The sequence below is a fragment of the Apostichopus japonicus genome, chromosome 6 (genome assembly GCF_037975245.1).
Source record: "Apostichopus japonicus isolate 1M-3 chromosome 6, ASM3797524v1, whole genome shotgun sequence".
Taxonomy (NCBI): domain Eukaryota; kingdom Metazoa; phylum Echinodermata; class Holothuroidea; order Aspidochirotida; family Stichopodidae; genus Apostichopus; species Apostichopus japonicus.
Window position 1 is genome coordinate 8,494,707 of NC_092566.1, and position 15,332 is coordinate 8,510,038.

The 15,332-nt window shown below is 37.5% G+C and overlaps 1 protein-coding gene and 1 long non-coding RNA gene across 5 annotated transcripts in view; one reads left to right on the forward strand and one right to left on the reverse strand.

The window, feature by feature from the left end:
* The window catches only part of LOC139968893 (heparan sulfate 2-O-sulfotransferase 1-like), a 61,263-nt gene that overhangs the window by 43,982 nt on the left and 1,949 nt on the right, over nucleotides 1–15,332 (forward strand). The window contains exon 1 of one of the 4 annotated variants that reach the window (XM_071973505.1): nucleotides 6,017–6,177. The exons of the other annotated variants lie outside the window; for them this stretch is intronic. The gene's annotated coding sequence lies outside the window, so the exon portion shown is untranslated. Of the gene's footprint in view, nucleotides 1–6,016; nucleotides 6,178–15,332 lie in introns of those variants that run through there. 4 annotated transcript variants of the gene reach the window in all.
* Nucleotides 9,009–13,100, reverse strand: LOC139968900 (uncharacterized). Its single transcript, XR_011793573.1, has 2 exons — nucleotides 12,490–13,100; nucleotides 9,009–11,556 (listed from the first exon to the last, which is right to left on the reverse strand). It is a non-coding gene; the product is annotated as an uncharacterized lncRNA (long non-coding RNA).

Consider the following 15,332-nt stretch of genomic DNA (forward strand, 5'->3'; position numbering starts at 1 on the left):
GCCGAGTTTTAGGGAGAGGATGGGGGAGGGGGGGGGAGGGTGCACCAACACTTCAAGTAGGGGACAGTACTCATGTCATGTAAGCGTTTGTACACATGGTGGGGGGGGGGTGGAGGGGACAGTAGTTTGCATGAGGGAACTAGAGATGAAAATAGTTTACAAATATTCCACCTTGAAGCCTTTGAATTCATAAATGTTTATTAAAACGTATTTATGATCTACATACTTAGACTATATACGATATTAATCGTTGATTATGTTTTCGTTTGTTTTCGCTCTATATTTAGGGTTTGCTTTGGAAATCGATTTACTACAATTGATATTATTGTGTCAATAATAACACAAACTATTACCAATGTTGCAGAATATTGTTAAAATTCATCAACTATTGTTCATTTACCTTGTTATCAACCACATTGAACTAAATTGCGTTTAAGCTGGGCTATATATTAAGGATCTTTTTTCATTTGGCTCCAAACATTGCGACAGATCTGAGCCTTGTTCAACGTTTAATACCATATACTAGTTTCGCGACACGGAAAATATAGGCGTCTCAATAAATGGTTGCTATTCTGCTGGGAGAAAATGTTACTGCTGTTAAGTTAATACCGCTCTGCTTTTGTTGTGAATATATTTATTATATCATGTTTAATGTCAATATTTATTACTTAATTCAGTTTTAATGCGTTATACTAATTTGATTATCCTCAATCACGTGGCTTTAATATTGATTTTATCGAAAATTTCTTTAAAATAAAATAAAAATAAAAAACTGCGGCATTAAAAAAAAACAAGATTAATGTGATTTTCTTGTAACTTTGGTGCCTCTTTACGGTACCAATTAAACAAAAACGGCTGAAAAAATGTTATAACCCGTGCACTTCTCGTCTTTTGGAGGATTTCTATTGTTAGACTTATTTCTTCATGCAACGAAATGTTCCGATGCATTATAGTACTGTTCGTGCACAAAAGGTAACAAAGCTCCGGACTGGTTTATTTTCATAATGTGAATCATAGGAAGGATTGGAAAGGAAGGAAGAGGGGGAAGTTAAAATATTTGACAAAAGACTCTTGTTTTGAAGCAGTTTTTGACGATTTTGTTTCGACAGGTTTCCAAAATCTATGGGGTTTTACCTAAAAATCATATTACAATTGAACACACCAGAGAGCTACTATGGTGGATGTATGTTACATATTTACACACACAAAAAATCAGCAATTGAGAATTAATAAGCGACGAATTACAGGTCTAGTAATCACTTTGTAAAACGTTCCCACGGTTAAAAAAAAATGGCGGATATTTTTCCATTTTTTTTTTCATTGTGTGATCAGTCGAATGTTCCATGGTAATGGGATTTTAGCATAGCACCGAGATATACACCAACATAGGCGTAGGAGGCGGGGGAGGGGGCTGGGGGGCTGCAGCCCCCAACCATTTTTTTGGTGAAAATTCGGGCGACATGCTGAGAATTTTCGGGCACCTATACTGAAAGAAGAATAATTTGCAATGTGTTTTTCAATTTTTTTTTGTGAAAATTCGGGCAACATGCTGAGAATTTTTCGGGCACCTACTGAAAGAAGAATAATTTGCAATGTGTTTTTCAATGGTTTAACTGATATTATTATGATCATTATTGTTGTAACGACTTTCCCCAATAATTCTAACCAATATGGAATGATTGTATGTTATTGGCATGTGATGTAATAACCGATCAATGCCTATACGATATGCACATTAACATGTTGAACGCGCGCGGAGCTTGCGAAAAATTTTGGTTACATTTTTCGGGCAAGTCGTTACAGCCCCCCCCCCCCCCAAGTCAAATTAGGCTCCTACGCCTATGTATATATAAGATGTATATATAAGATTCTTGACGACACAGACAAGATATAGATGAAACACTATGGGCGTCGCCTATCTGATGGGACCGGTATGGGTTAAATATTTGAATGAATAAAAAAACGACCTAATTTAATAAACTGCTTGAAGTCGATTGATACCGATCAATATGGCCTATAGGTGATCAAGTTACAGTGATTGGACACGCCTGTTTGTTCTACACGTGAGTATATGTATATATATGTTCATAAATATATATATATATTACCCATTGAAATGGTACTAAATGTTTTGGTAACGCTATAATGAAGGTGCAAAGTAAACAACTCTATCCTGCAGAGGAAGTTTAAATATTTGTTCTATGCTCCAAGTGTTTTCGCCCTTCATAAACTATGGAAAGAAGAAAAATGAAGGGTCTCAGATAAAGACATTGACATCCTTAAAGTTTGCGTCGATTATGGTGCATTTCTCAAACTATTTAATACCTGCAACATAACAAACCGATGCAAATGTTTTGTTTCTAATAGTTAAGAAAACAAGACGAAAACTTAGAAACTTTGTAAATATGCTTTGTACGTGTAATTAATACTACTGTATTTGAAAATGTATGGGCAATAAAATATCGAATAGAATCAAAGGCATACCTTTATGATTATATTCCTTTATGATTATATATTTAAAAATTCTGGCGAATTTGATTCAACTCAAAATTGTTAACGAAATATAACTCAATAAAAATAATGATTATTAATATGAAAATTGCATAGAACGGTGTTAATTTCACTGAGCTTTTAGTGCAGTAAGATGGAAGGTCGAAGTTAAAATTTGGCAAACACACATTATTGAGACTTTAACTAATCCGTATTTACATGGCACGGTAATGTTTTAGGGACATCGGAGGCCGGATTTTGCATCGCTGCATTTCGAGAAATTCAACACAATTGGCAGTTGTTAAGCAAATAGAAGTAAATATATTCGAACAAAGTAACTTACAAATAAAGAAGCACTAAATATGTCCAAGTTTATTGCCTGAATTCTCGCCAACATTGGAAAGTCTTACCGAAGGCCATTTTAACGTAAACGTTTCTGTGTGAGTTTTGGAGAACTCGTAGCGAAAAACTCCAGTCGTACATGTCCACCTGATACTCATAGCTAGTACAGTAACTATACTGTTCATGTTCCACAACCGTGCATCAGTAACTACTGCGCTGTGTTCGTAACACAGTAAAATGTGTTACAGGTGGCACAGTAATTACTGCAAGTTTTTTCTTACTGCAGATTAAAAAAAAAAACTTAATTTAAAAATTTTAAATTAAAAAAAATTATTTAATTTTTTTTTTAAATTACTGCAAATTTTCACCTGTCAGACTCGTAGTTCAAAGTGTAACAACTTTGCAGTTACTGATGCACGGTTGTGGAACATGAACAGTAGTTACCGTACTAGCTATTGAGTATCGGGTGCCACGTCTGAACAATATGACTTGATATGACAGGAAATCGACCTCGTTCGTAAAAATCTAACATTTTAGTTATACATTGCTTCAATTCTCCAGTTTGAAGAAAAGGTGGCAATGAATAAAATACCAATTAATAATCAAACTCTTCAGACGAAGAGTGTTGGAGCCCCATTATGTATTGGCTATATAACCGGGGCCAATTGACATTCCAATTAATGGTAACGTTTCCTTGGTTATCGGAATGTATGCACATTGACTTGAGTAGGTATAATACAATGGCAAACCAGAACTCAGTGCGGACATTCTGTCATTATCAAGGTTTCATCACTGCACAACAACAGGTCGACTGCATACTTACGAAAATATATACAACCCTCAATCTGATCGACAGAGAGTTTTACTGTTCTAATTAAACTATTGTAAAGGAAGTTAATAAAGGAATCTCAATAAACCTTCTACTAGTTGTATTCTATGGATTAAAATAGTCAACTATAAATTATATTAATCAGCTTCCTGGAGATCCCTGTGCACCCGTGAAAGTTTTATTGCTTTTTGCTTAGCCAGCAATGAAGGATGCCTTTCAATTGCATTGAATCCACCTATACACTGTGTCAACGCTTCATGAAATGTGATGGCGCTAGCTTAAAACTCAACGCTATTGTTACATGAAATACTATTATGTCTTTTAAAGGCATCCGTGCAAAGAGAATAGCGCCTCATCAGGCCACGTATTCAGTGGACGGTGGCTGCATACATGCCGGTCAAAAAGGGAGTGTTTTGACCCTCTGGCAAGAGGCGACGATTCACGCACGCCATGCAATCTGGTCGACTTTTGACCGACCCTCTTCGCATCCTCCCGGGTTCTTTCGCGACATCAAGGGAGATATGACACGGGATCCTAGGCCACAAAAAGTGCCATACCACCACCGGAGCGTTGTGAACTCCGGTGTGCCTTGAACCCTAGCACGATTTACCTGAAACCAACAAGACTTGGGTCTTTAGCAAGTCTCTATCACGTTGGCCACCACGTCAGCTGGTAATATATATATATATAAATGTTTGAATTAATATAATTATGTCAGAGATGAGTAAGCGAAAGGGTGAAAGAAGTATTGCATAAAGGAACTGTAGATGGATTCGAGCCCGGAACAACGAGGTTACCAGTCCACAACTCTACCCACTGTGCCATCTCACTATAGTTACTTTTCCATTGGCTTAAATTCTCCTTCATGCACATAAAATATGTATTCCGCTACTTTCAACAAAGTCTCTCCCAAACAACCTTCCAACATTAGCACAATAGCTGAGAGTAGTTTCTTTGAAAGATAAAGATGTACAATTTGCTTATACCCTAATGCATATTGATTACTTAGAAACGGGTAGAATAATACTGTACTATTGCAATTCTGGTTTGATAAAATTGAAGCACACACAAATAAAAGAATGTTGGTTTCTTTCAAAGATCTATATGTACAATATATACTAACGTTGCGTTGCTATTGATGATGACCTCGAACCATCAATACAATATAACGTTAATAATGTAAGTGTATATGAAGTGCTGCAAAACTTTATTGCCTGGGACAATGTATGCTTATACCAATATTCACTGCCGTTGAGTACATCCCTATTTGAAAAATTGTACCCATTCCGGCATATGTATTTAAGATGTAATCAATACTCTTTAGTATGTATTTCATATTGTCATCGGTGCCGATGTGTGTTTTATCCTTAGCGTGACAAAAGGGAAACTTCCGCTTGGTCGAGGTCGGGTAACGGTCAATGCTGCCCTCACCCAATGGTGTTTAGGGTGTGACCTTTATAACCGCCTCCTTGCTTTGCATACTTACGTAATCGATGCATACTTACGTATTATGTGAGTTACATGCTTTATTCCTCTCCTGGTTCAGAGTGGCGTCGCATGTGCTCTCATATCAGACATCCATAGTAATAATGTAAGTATATATGTTTATATAGGCATTAAGGGGCTAGGTATACTTATTTGTAATATCACATTCTTGAGATTTGCTTTTAATGTGATTTTGCTATATGCTTGTGCCTGTTATGATCGTTGCCTTTTGCGTATTTGTTGTTTTGCTTATTTGCTTATTTGTTAGAGTACCTTGACTTAAAGTATCGTCTTTGTTAAGTATTCTCCTTAGGATATCATTTTGTTCGTATATTTATACATTCTTCAGAGAGCCGCCGTAAACCACAGAAAGCCGCAGTAAACCCCGGAAAGCCATGCATCGTAAGCCCCTCAGTGTACACCGCATGCAGTTTGTCGTGCGTTTAGTTTGCCCGGCAACGATTGTAAGTTGGGTGTTATAATTATCAAGAATGTAATTGTTGTCAATCTTACTCTATATTTTGTTTCATGTTACCAACTGTTATTTGTTATACTTCTTCCTTTTGTGCATTATTAATAAGGGGGAAAAACAATGCTGTATTATGTTATTATTGATTTGTGCTAATTCAAGTGTTTTTTTTTCACCAACGTTTGTATATTAATGTTTAATACTTTTACTTTATAGTTTTCACCGTGTTCCTGTTGAGCCACGTGTGCAAATAAACGGGTTAAAACCTCCGACTACTTGTTCAGCATCATTGAGCGTCGTCTCGGTGACATATGTATACACCATGAGAAACAGGATGACCGTGTCCCTTTAACAAAAAAGTATTTATACAATAATCTCATTGACTTCCTTTTGTGGATATCGTTTTGCTCGTTCTTTGCGTGTGCATGTGATTATCAGTTGGAACAGTTTCTTTTCACAATTGTCTTCTAGTTTGATAGTGCGCTAGCCATTATATCTCAGTGTCGTATGGAAGAACAACATATTTGCCTTTGGCAGCCGGCCACACTCTTAATCGTATAAGGTACGTTTACTTTTTTAACTAATATTTAACTCCGACACAGGTGTCGTATATGCGCGTCACTTTGTAAAGTCTGTGATGTAATAGTGCCACTACGATCTGAATAATTTTTCTATTGTTTTTCACATTTTTCAACGTGGAATGTTAACAGTATTTGTTAATATTTTATAGTCAACGTTTGCAAAATCCAATCCCCTGATTACAGAAAATTACATAGAAAATGAAGCACATGTAGATTTGATGTCATATTTAGACTTCTACCTTGTCTGTGAACGACCATTAAATCCGTAATATCTCCAAAATGAAATAAGGAATTGAAGCAAACTTAACATATTGAAGAAATTGTCAAATTGTTGTAACGAATTTCAGATTCTTAATATCGAGTTTCAAATTCACCTCAGTCTCAATTATGGTGAACATTTCTGCGTTGTCCATAGAGATCCGTTCAAGTAGGTACTACTCTGTTCCTTGTGATGTGAACTCTTGGTCAAAAGAATGGGGTGGTAATCTTTTTCTTTCCCATGGGGATAATAACAGTAGAGGTGTTGGTTTATTTTTCAACCCGAAACTCAATATCACTATTATACGATCTAGGGTCGATGAAAATGGAAGGTATATTAATATTGATTTAAATGTTTACGATCAGATTTATACTGTAATTAATGTTTATGGTCCAAACAAGGATGACCCATTTTTCTTTAGTAATATTGCACAACATTTGACAGCATTTGATTGTACATCGATTATTTGGGGTGGTGATTAATTTTGTAGGTAATTTAACTCATGATAAATTTGGAGGGTTGCAAAGAACTAATTTTAATGCCCGCCAAATTATGCTTCAGATAGCAGAAAATCTTGATCTCGTTGATGTTTGGCGTGATCGTAATCCTAACGCCCGGCTTTTCAGCTGGCATTCTTCTGATAATTCTATTCACTGTCGACTTGATTTCTTTTGGTGTTCTAGACACATTGTTCAAACTGTGAGTGCAGCTGACATTGTTTCTTTATTTAGGTCCGACCATTCTAGCGTTACTCTTACTATTAATTGTAAGATTGAGCCAAGGGGCCGTGGCTACTGGAAGTTAAATGTTTCACTCTTAGAAGAATTGTGCTATTCTGATTCTATTATTGATATTATTAACAGAACTGCTTCGTGTGATTCCTATTTGAATGATTCCCTTCAGTGGGAAGCTGTTAATGTGAACATCCGTTCTATTAGTATGCGTTATTCTTCCATTCGTGCGAAAGAGCGTAACAGGTATGAATACCATCTAGTAAATGAGATTGCCAGGTTGGAAAGTTTAATCACTATCTGCCCATCTGATCGTTTAAAGGCACACTCTCAGCTAGGAAATTGCTAAAATCAAAAATCTTGTCTCAACGTATTCCCCGATTAAAAAATAAAAACAATGCTGCCCTCTTCTCACAGCGGCAACATATTCATTTCTTTAATATGGCATTCTCATCCTTAGCTATAAACAGCATACGCAAATGGGTACCGTTACCGCGAAGGTATCAGATTTCCGAGATTCTAATCTGCCTCTCAGTGTTGCGTAACCTATAGGCACACTGTGTAATTGTACTGTGTGCTGCTGTTCGAGTTTCGCAATTTTTCGATTTGCTATATGGAACAGTGCATATTGTACTGCTGGGAAAACGCTATACCAGCTCGTAGCAGCCTGTAGTTGTTATGGAAAGTCATATGGGCCCGTATGATCTCGTGCTGCCGACTTTTGTTGGAGAAATTGCTGAAGAAATAAAATGCGAATAGTTTCGTCGTGTAATTCTCTATAAACATGTGACTGAATGTGTGCTGCTTATGTACTGTTATTTGACGAAACGACTTGCTTCTGGCCTAACGTTCTTCAATATTTGAGTTAAAAAAAAAAAAAAAAAACAGTGAGCAAACAGCTTATCCACTAGAGAGCCTGTGTAGAAAAAACACGCACATAATACAGACAGGTTAATGAGCATGGTGAACACAAAGAGGGGATAAGTAGACAAGGGATGGAGAGAAGAATGAAAGATAAAACCAACAGGGGAAGAGGATAGGTAGGAGATAAACAGTGGAGGGACAAAGAGAGGATTAAGGGAAGGGGTAGGGAATAAACTGGAGAAGGACAACGACAGAAAAGTGTGGAGAAAGAAAGGAGTGGAAAAAGCTATGAGAAAAGGAGTAATAGGGGAGGGGGGGGGGCAAGGGGAGAAGGAGAGGGAATGAAGAAAAGTTAGTCATGTCCTTTCTGAATGTTGAGCCCATGAGGTTGAATGGTGCGAAGGCATCCACAACCTTTCTCTGCTGATTCGCATTAGCTCAGGACGGCTACCTAAGGATTCAATCCCCTGGGCCTATAGACACATGTCGTTAATGGTATGGTTGCATAGCTCCCAACTCTTGAGAAGGCAAATGCTGATCCATGCCACGAATTGCCGTCCTGGGGGAGGGGTATATGGGGGGTGTCTCCCTCCCCTTTTTTTATTTTTTTTTTGGAATCCTGGTGATGCCTACATGTAAAATGGTGGCACCTAGAAAGGCTTTTGTCACCCACAATTTTCTGAGAAATATGCATTTTCTTGTGTGTAACATCAACAAATTGAGTAGTAGGTCCAACCCGCGAATTGTGGGTCAGTTGGGAGCTCTGTGGTTGGGAAGGTTAAAGTGTTCTCCAAGAAACCTAAAAGATGAATGACCTTCGGCGCAGGGGTAAACTGGACTCCTCCTGCTGCCTTTACTACATTTTACTGCATTACTACAAACATATGGTGGCTTCCACGCCAACTCTCGACCAGAGTATGCTGTATTGGCCCCAAATAAACCAGATATTCAAATATGGTTACCTTTGGTCAAAGTTTTGAAACTGGTTTTATTACCACCTTCCAGGAAATTTACCTCACTGGGACATTCAGGCATCTTATGCTTTCAATTAGAATGCCTTAGAACAATTTGGAAAGTAAAGACCTCTAGCAACATATTAAATATTCTAGCAATTATAGCATGCTAAACTGGGGACAATACTACATAGCCCACCTTGAAAATATCCTGTAACCTACTCTGGATAAACACTATCTAATATGGAAGAAATGCTTTGGTTAAAGTATGAATATGGTCACTTGAACATTAAGAAATGCAAGTGAGATAGTGGTAAGTTTTCCCTGCTCATGGTTATTTTATATAGTTGAACTCAATGTAAGAACTGTACAGATGCAATCAATGTGTTAAAAATAAAAACATGTTACAATACTGACTTACCTAACTTTAGAATAAGCAATACAAACAATAGTAGGGCAGTGTTCCAAATACGGAATGCAAGGACATATACCCAAATAAGGCTAGGAGACGCCATGCCTCCATTGTGGAACTTCTCCATGATAAGTATAGCAGCTTTACATGCAAAAGAACTTTGCCAAAACTTCAAAAGACCCTATAATGTCCCCTGCATTTCAAACATCTCCATCTGCCACTATCTCCATCTGCCACTGGGCCCAACTGGGGTTATCATGAGAGCACTGAATGAACTGTTTTATCACTACTAGCTGCAAGTTAGAGTACCTCTTCAACACTCTATGACATCACAATATATGTTATGTTAAATTGATCTCACACAATACAAAATAAAGACAAGTTATTCTGTACCAACAATAAATATCCCAAGATCAATGTCACATTAGAACTACTGGTATGACTGAACAAGCTACAGTAATTAAAAAGATCAGATATTGCTATCATGGAAAGCCAAATAGTGTACAATCAAGTATGTAGTGAAACCAATATTTCAATCATTTACTTATTTAATATGACACAGTTGTAACTTTGATGACATCAATTATGTAGTTTACTTACACTATGAATGAACATGCAAATCAATGCTAAATACTACAGAAAGGAGAAGGATACATAACGCACTGAATGCACCCCAAAACTATATCTCATGGTATAAATCACCTGAAACTATACTTGATATGGTTGGGTCATTTTGGAGAGAAAATAACTGTAGCTTCGTAGTTTTTCGTGCAATTGGCACTTGCTTTAGGTTGTCTCATCGTGAAATCGCGTATTTCTTAGGGGTGTTGAACTTCGCAGTGTTCCAAACTTCGCAAAACTGACTATACTACTACTGTACTAGCCTATGTCTCTCGGTGTATTAGTTGCCTTAGTTTGTAGTACTCGTAGTAGTAGGCCTAGCTAGCATGATCTATTGAACAATATAACAATGAAGCCTACTAGACCGGCAGCCCAGTGCACTTTGATCAAACGAACGAGGTACCAATATCTGAGTATTGGAACATTTGTGGAAAAACCCAGTATATCCAAAAGTGGATGTCTGCCGTGGTCGCTCTGCTGCATGTGGCCCCTGGGGCCGGTTAAAGGGGGCCCAAAAATGCATCTGATCAAACGAACGAGGTACCACTTGAAACCAATGTCAACTTAATGCATGAATGCCACAAAGTACTGAATGGCCTATGCCAGACAAATTTTCTGCTGCTAAAGGCCCGCCAGACGCCCCCAAATATGGCCCAAATGCCCAATAGCGTAGCATTTACCCAGATTAGTTTTCAACTGGTTACATCATGAGCTCATCTAGGTCAATGGGGGATGGGCATTTTGGGGGTCTACTGGCAGGGGTACCCCACCAATAAAAATTACTGGCAATGCCCATCAGTTGTATCTGAAGTCCTAACCAACATTTTCCAGTAGGTTTCAAGTGGTTACCTCATGAGCTGACCTAGGTCAGCCGTGAGGGGTCAATTGTTGATCACTGGCAGGGGTAACCCACCACCAATAATTACTGGCGATGGCCATTTGTTGCTCTTGGGGCCATACCTGACACATTGTTCTTACTTTGATGTGGTTACCATGAAAGCTGATCTAGGTTAGCTATTAGGTGACTTTAAAATTGCTCTCCCAGCCACACCCACCACAGTCGGTTTGCCAGTCGTCAGGTTTCATATACAGGAATGCATTGTGAACATTGTGATGTACCAGGCAATTGGTTACCTTCCCAGCTAACCAAACCCTCTGGACTCCCGCTCTACAGATCAGTGAAAATTTGACCAAACTTATGAAGCTTGCACGTAAATGATATACTAGACTGTTTTTTTTTTTAAAACAGGTTATGAAAAGTATCTTTAATATCATTAAACAGTTGGGTACAAAAGTTAAACTCACTCTTCCATCTTTTTTCTCTATGGTACTTGTTCCTTTGCTTTTTGGACTCTTGGATAAACTCTTTTGTTCTGCGAAGGGTACCAATATATCATCTTAAAACATGTCTTTAAGCCATATATAACACAGTTCTCCTCTTCTGTTGTTTCCTCCACACTGGTGTCGTACATCACAGGAAACCTCACCCTTGACTTAGATATTTGGCTTTTCAATTCCTGCTGGAATAAAGAAACAGCAAAGTATTCATCATTTGAAAAAAAAATTAAATAAAGTTGTCACCACAAAGTTATGTGAGATTTGCTTCCACTATAGTCTCAAAAAAACAATCCCAAAGTTTAAAGCAGACTGTATAAAGCTGAAAATTTGAACGAGAGTGTCATCACCATTGCAACCAGAATCAAATGCCCAGAATACAGAGATAATAAAACATGGGCTAAATCTTTGTTTGTTTTTATGATCTTTAAAAGTATAAAATTTTAGAAACAGAAATGCACTGAGCCAACTTATTTATAGGCCTAATCGTTTTTAGTTGTTATTTTGCTTGCTCACATAACAAGCCTGTTTAGACCTAGGCTAGAGGAGAATCAGTACTTTGTTACACTAAGTTTGTCTTTCGGTCGTTTGATTTAGTCTTACTAGTTGTACTAAAGTATATAATGGACCGGCGAAGACTAGAGAATACCCAGAGTTTTAGCAACTGCGTTAAACTGTATCATCTGATCTATTATTTACGTCAATGAGTTTCATTCAATCTAGGATCCGAAAAGAAAAAAACTAATTAATCTTAACCTTTAAACTTTGCTACTAAACAGATATGCTTGAATTACAAATAAATGTCAAAAAAACATCATAATCTACGAATCGATGCATATACATATACATAAACAGAATAATTTGAATTCGCGCAAGTGAACCCTGCACTACATTGGACAGAAAAAAACGTGCAATTAGACCAAACTAAACATACTAAATTTTCCGTTACTTCTACATAAAATATCAATACAAATACAACAACTTACTCTTTTGGCAGTATACTAAAAGCACATGTTACAGGGATGTAAGTGCAGCCAAAATAAAACCCCGGAAAACTATTCGGAGAAACCGGGGGAATGCCGTCCTAACACATCCTACTCCTAGCTCTGAATACTTACGCACTATCGTTATGTTGGCTAGCTCAAAAGTATTAGCGCTAACACATCCTATCCCTTGTTCTGACTACTTACACACTATCGTTATGTTAGGCTAGCTCCAAGTAACGAATACGTCGCAGCGAAATCCGGAATAAAAAACAGTCTCACATTTGAAAGCGATCACGAATATCGACTATCATATGCGTATCCCGTAGATTTAGCCGCTCACAAATATCACAAGCGTTAATTCCGAAACTTATGTCGAGCACCAGCAGTTACGAATCAACGTGAATTAGGCAAGGTTTTTCAACGACAGAAATGAGCTATGGCGATTTGAAGTTCGCACGTACGCAACGATGTTCACATGGCACACACAATGTTGTACAGTGCAATGCGATGTGTAACAGGAAATGGTATTTTGCTTGATCGATGAGTGAAAATTGAAGTTAGCTTGCTGCAACGGGCCAGGCATTTTTGCCGCGCTGTGTCTTTGATATTTGTACAATTTTGTGGAACTTTATTGGAATTAAAAAAAACCCGGATTACTGTAAAAATACGGAAGACTTACATCCCTGATGTTATAATAACTTCAGACTATCAAGCTTTCCTGAGAAAAAACGGTTAATACTTCTTACAGTAAACAAGTCGACCGTGAAGGAATGTCGCAATTGTTTACTGGGCGTGACCGGAAATTAAATACTAAAAAATGATAAATGAAAAGGTTAAATAGAACTGAAGCGTGCATCCTGACTGCTCGCAACATATAATACCGTTGACTAGCCAACATAATTTGTTCAGCCTACTGTGACTGTACGTTTGAAGGTCTAGCCTTGCTTATTCAATATCACAAAGCCTAACCATTTAGATTCACATGGGAAATTACAGGAAATCTTTACCAAATGAGTGTAGACTTCAAATAAACTATCGAGACTTATAGTTCCAGCATTTGTTTGGGAATAAATAAGAAGATTATGTGCCACTGTTCAATCTAGCCCAATACACACATAACACATTGTTAATTGGTGTTTAGAATGCACACTTTAGTGTTGAGAATGCACTGCAGTACCCAGTAGAAGCCTATAGGCTACTCACTGTCATTGCACTTGTGTATTGCGAAACGCCAGCGTGACAACGTTAGCGTTACACTAACCATAATACAGTACTAGTGCCAGTGGCCTAACAATTAACTTTAATTTTACCTTCAAGTTAAAGGAATAACAGGTAGGCCGATGATGGCAGTTAATACCTCCATTCTTCTAAAGACCTTCTTGGGTGATTTACGGTTGAAAGTTGCTTAGAGTGATCGTATGAAACTATGCCAAGTCCAGCAAGCTGCCGTTGCCTCTCGGTTTCCAAATTGAAGTGAATCGAATTGGGTAAAAATACATTAGTCCGTCGACACCGACTAAGCTACCATTATGGCGTAAATCGGGTGTCCGTATCGTTCTTAGTCCATGGGTTAAAATACCTTAGTCCGTCGCCACCGACCAAGCTGCGATTATATTTTCCTTAGTCAGTGTAAACTGACTAAGAAGCAGCGATGAAACGAAGATTTTTGCTAGTCCGTGTGCATTAACTAACGTTACAGACTAATTTAACGTTAGTCCGTGGCAATATTGACTAGTTTATTTTTTCAGTGTACATTAATCAATTTGCAACCGCCCCCCCCCAAAAAAAAACGCCCATGTTTAATAGCAGGAATGGAATATAATTTAATTCTATAGTTACAAGTTGAATCTACAGCCATTCATCAGTGGTATATAACTCTTCTCATGCAATCTGCCTGCTTACAGTTGTTTTTATGCATTCTTTAAATGTCTCTTTGTATCTTTAATATCTGTTTTGTATCTGCCGCATTTAAACGGTCAGAACAGAGGGCAGAGAGATAAATGCGGTGCACGATTGGAAGCGGATACAATATGGAATAGTGAATACAATATACGGAGAGTAACGCTCAGTTCGACATTCGCATATTTTTCGTGTATACATCTCTTATATATACCCTTACGCGTATAACACTATCACATGACTATCACATGACTAGACCATTAATAAGACCAGTTGGAACAATATTCTACTTCTCTATATACAATCCTTTTTTATCATGCTTGTGTATGCAAATGTGAACAGTTCCTAATTTCCTATCCATTTTCGTGAAAATAAACCTCAAAGGTTGCCCTTCTCATAAAATGACCCTTTTTGTTAGTGACAACTCTCCTTTTCTATTATTGCAATAAAAAAGTTACCGTAACTTCTGTTGAAAATTTAATTAAAGAACAATGTAATTAGATATACTCCTCTTGTTGATAAAAAAAAGTTAGAAAGAAGAATAATAACCAGAACGTGGCCTGCAAACTTTTGCTTTCCACTGCAATGAATCGCGACACAATAATGGGTCTCTAAGCTTATGTGGTGGCGTATAGGGGAAAACAAAATCAAACAAACCAAGGCTTAAGCATATGACGGAATTTAAATCCTGTATTTTTAATTGGAATTGATTTGATACATATTTGATTCCATATATCCACGTATTAAAGTAGCATATCACTGATAAATATTCCCATAAATCACACCAGGAACGATTAAATTAGATGGAAACATTCTGTAAATTAAACAAAACAATGCATTAATACATTAATTTTATGAGGCACACACGTTCTGTACAATACATGGCTTATTAGCTAACAAGGGAAGAACCGGTAGTGATTACAAAGATGTTAATATCTTATTTGGAATGATTTATCGAATCATGACTTGATCACATGCAACATTACAACTCTAAAATTATTGGGATATCCTCCACACCCCATAACCCCTCCCCCCGACCCTACACCGCCCCCTCCTTCACTCCGTTCGTCCTGATC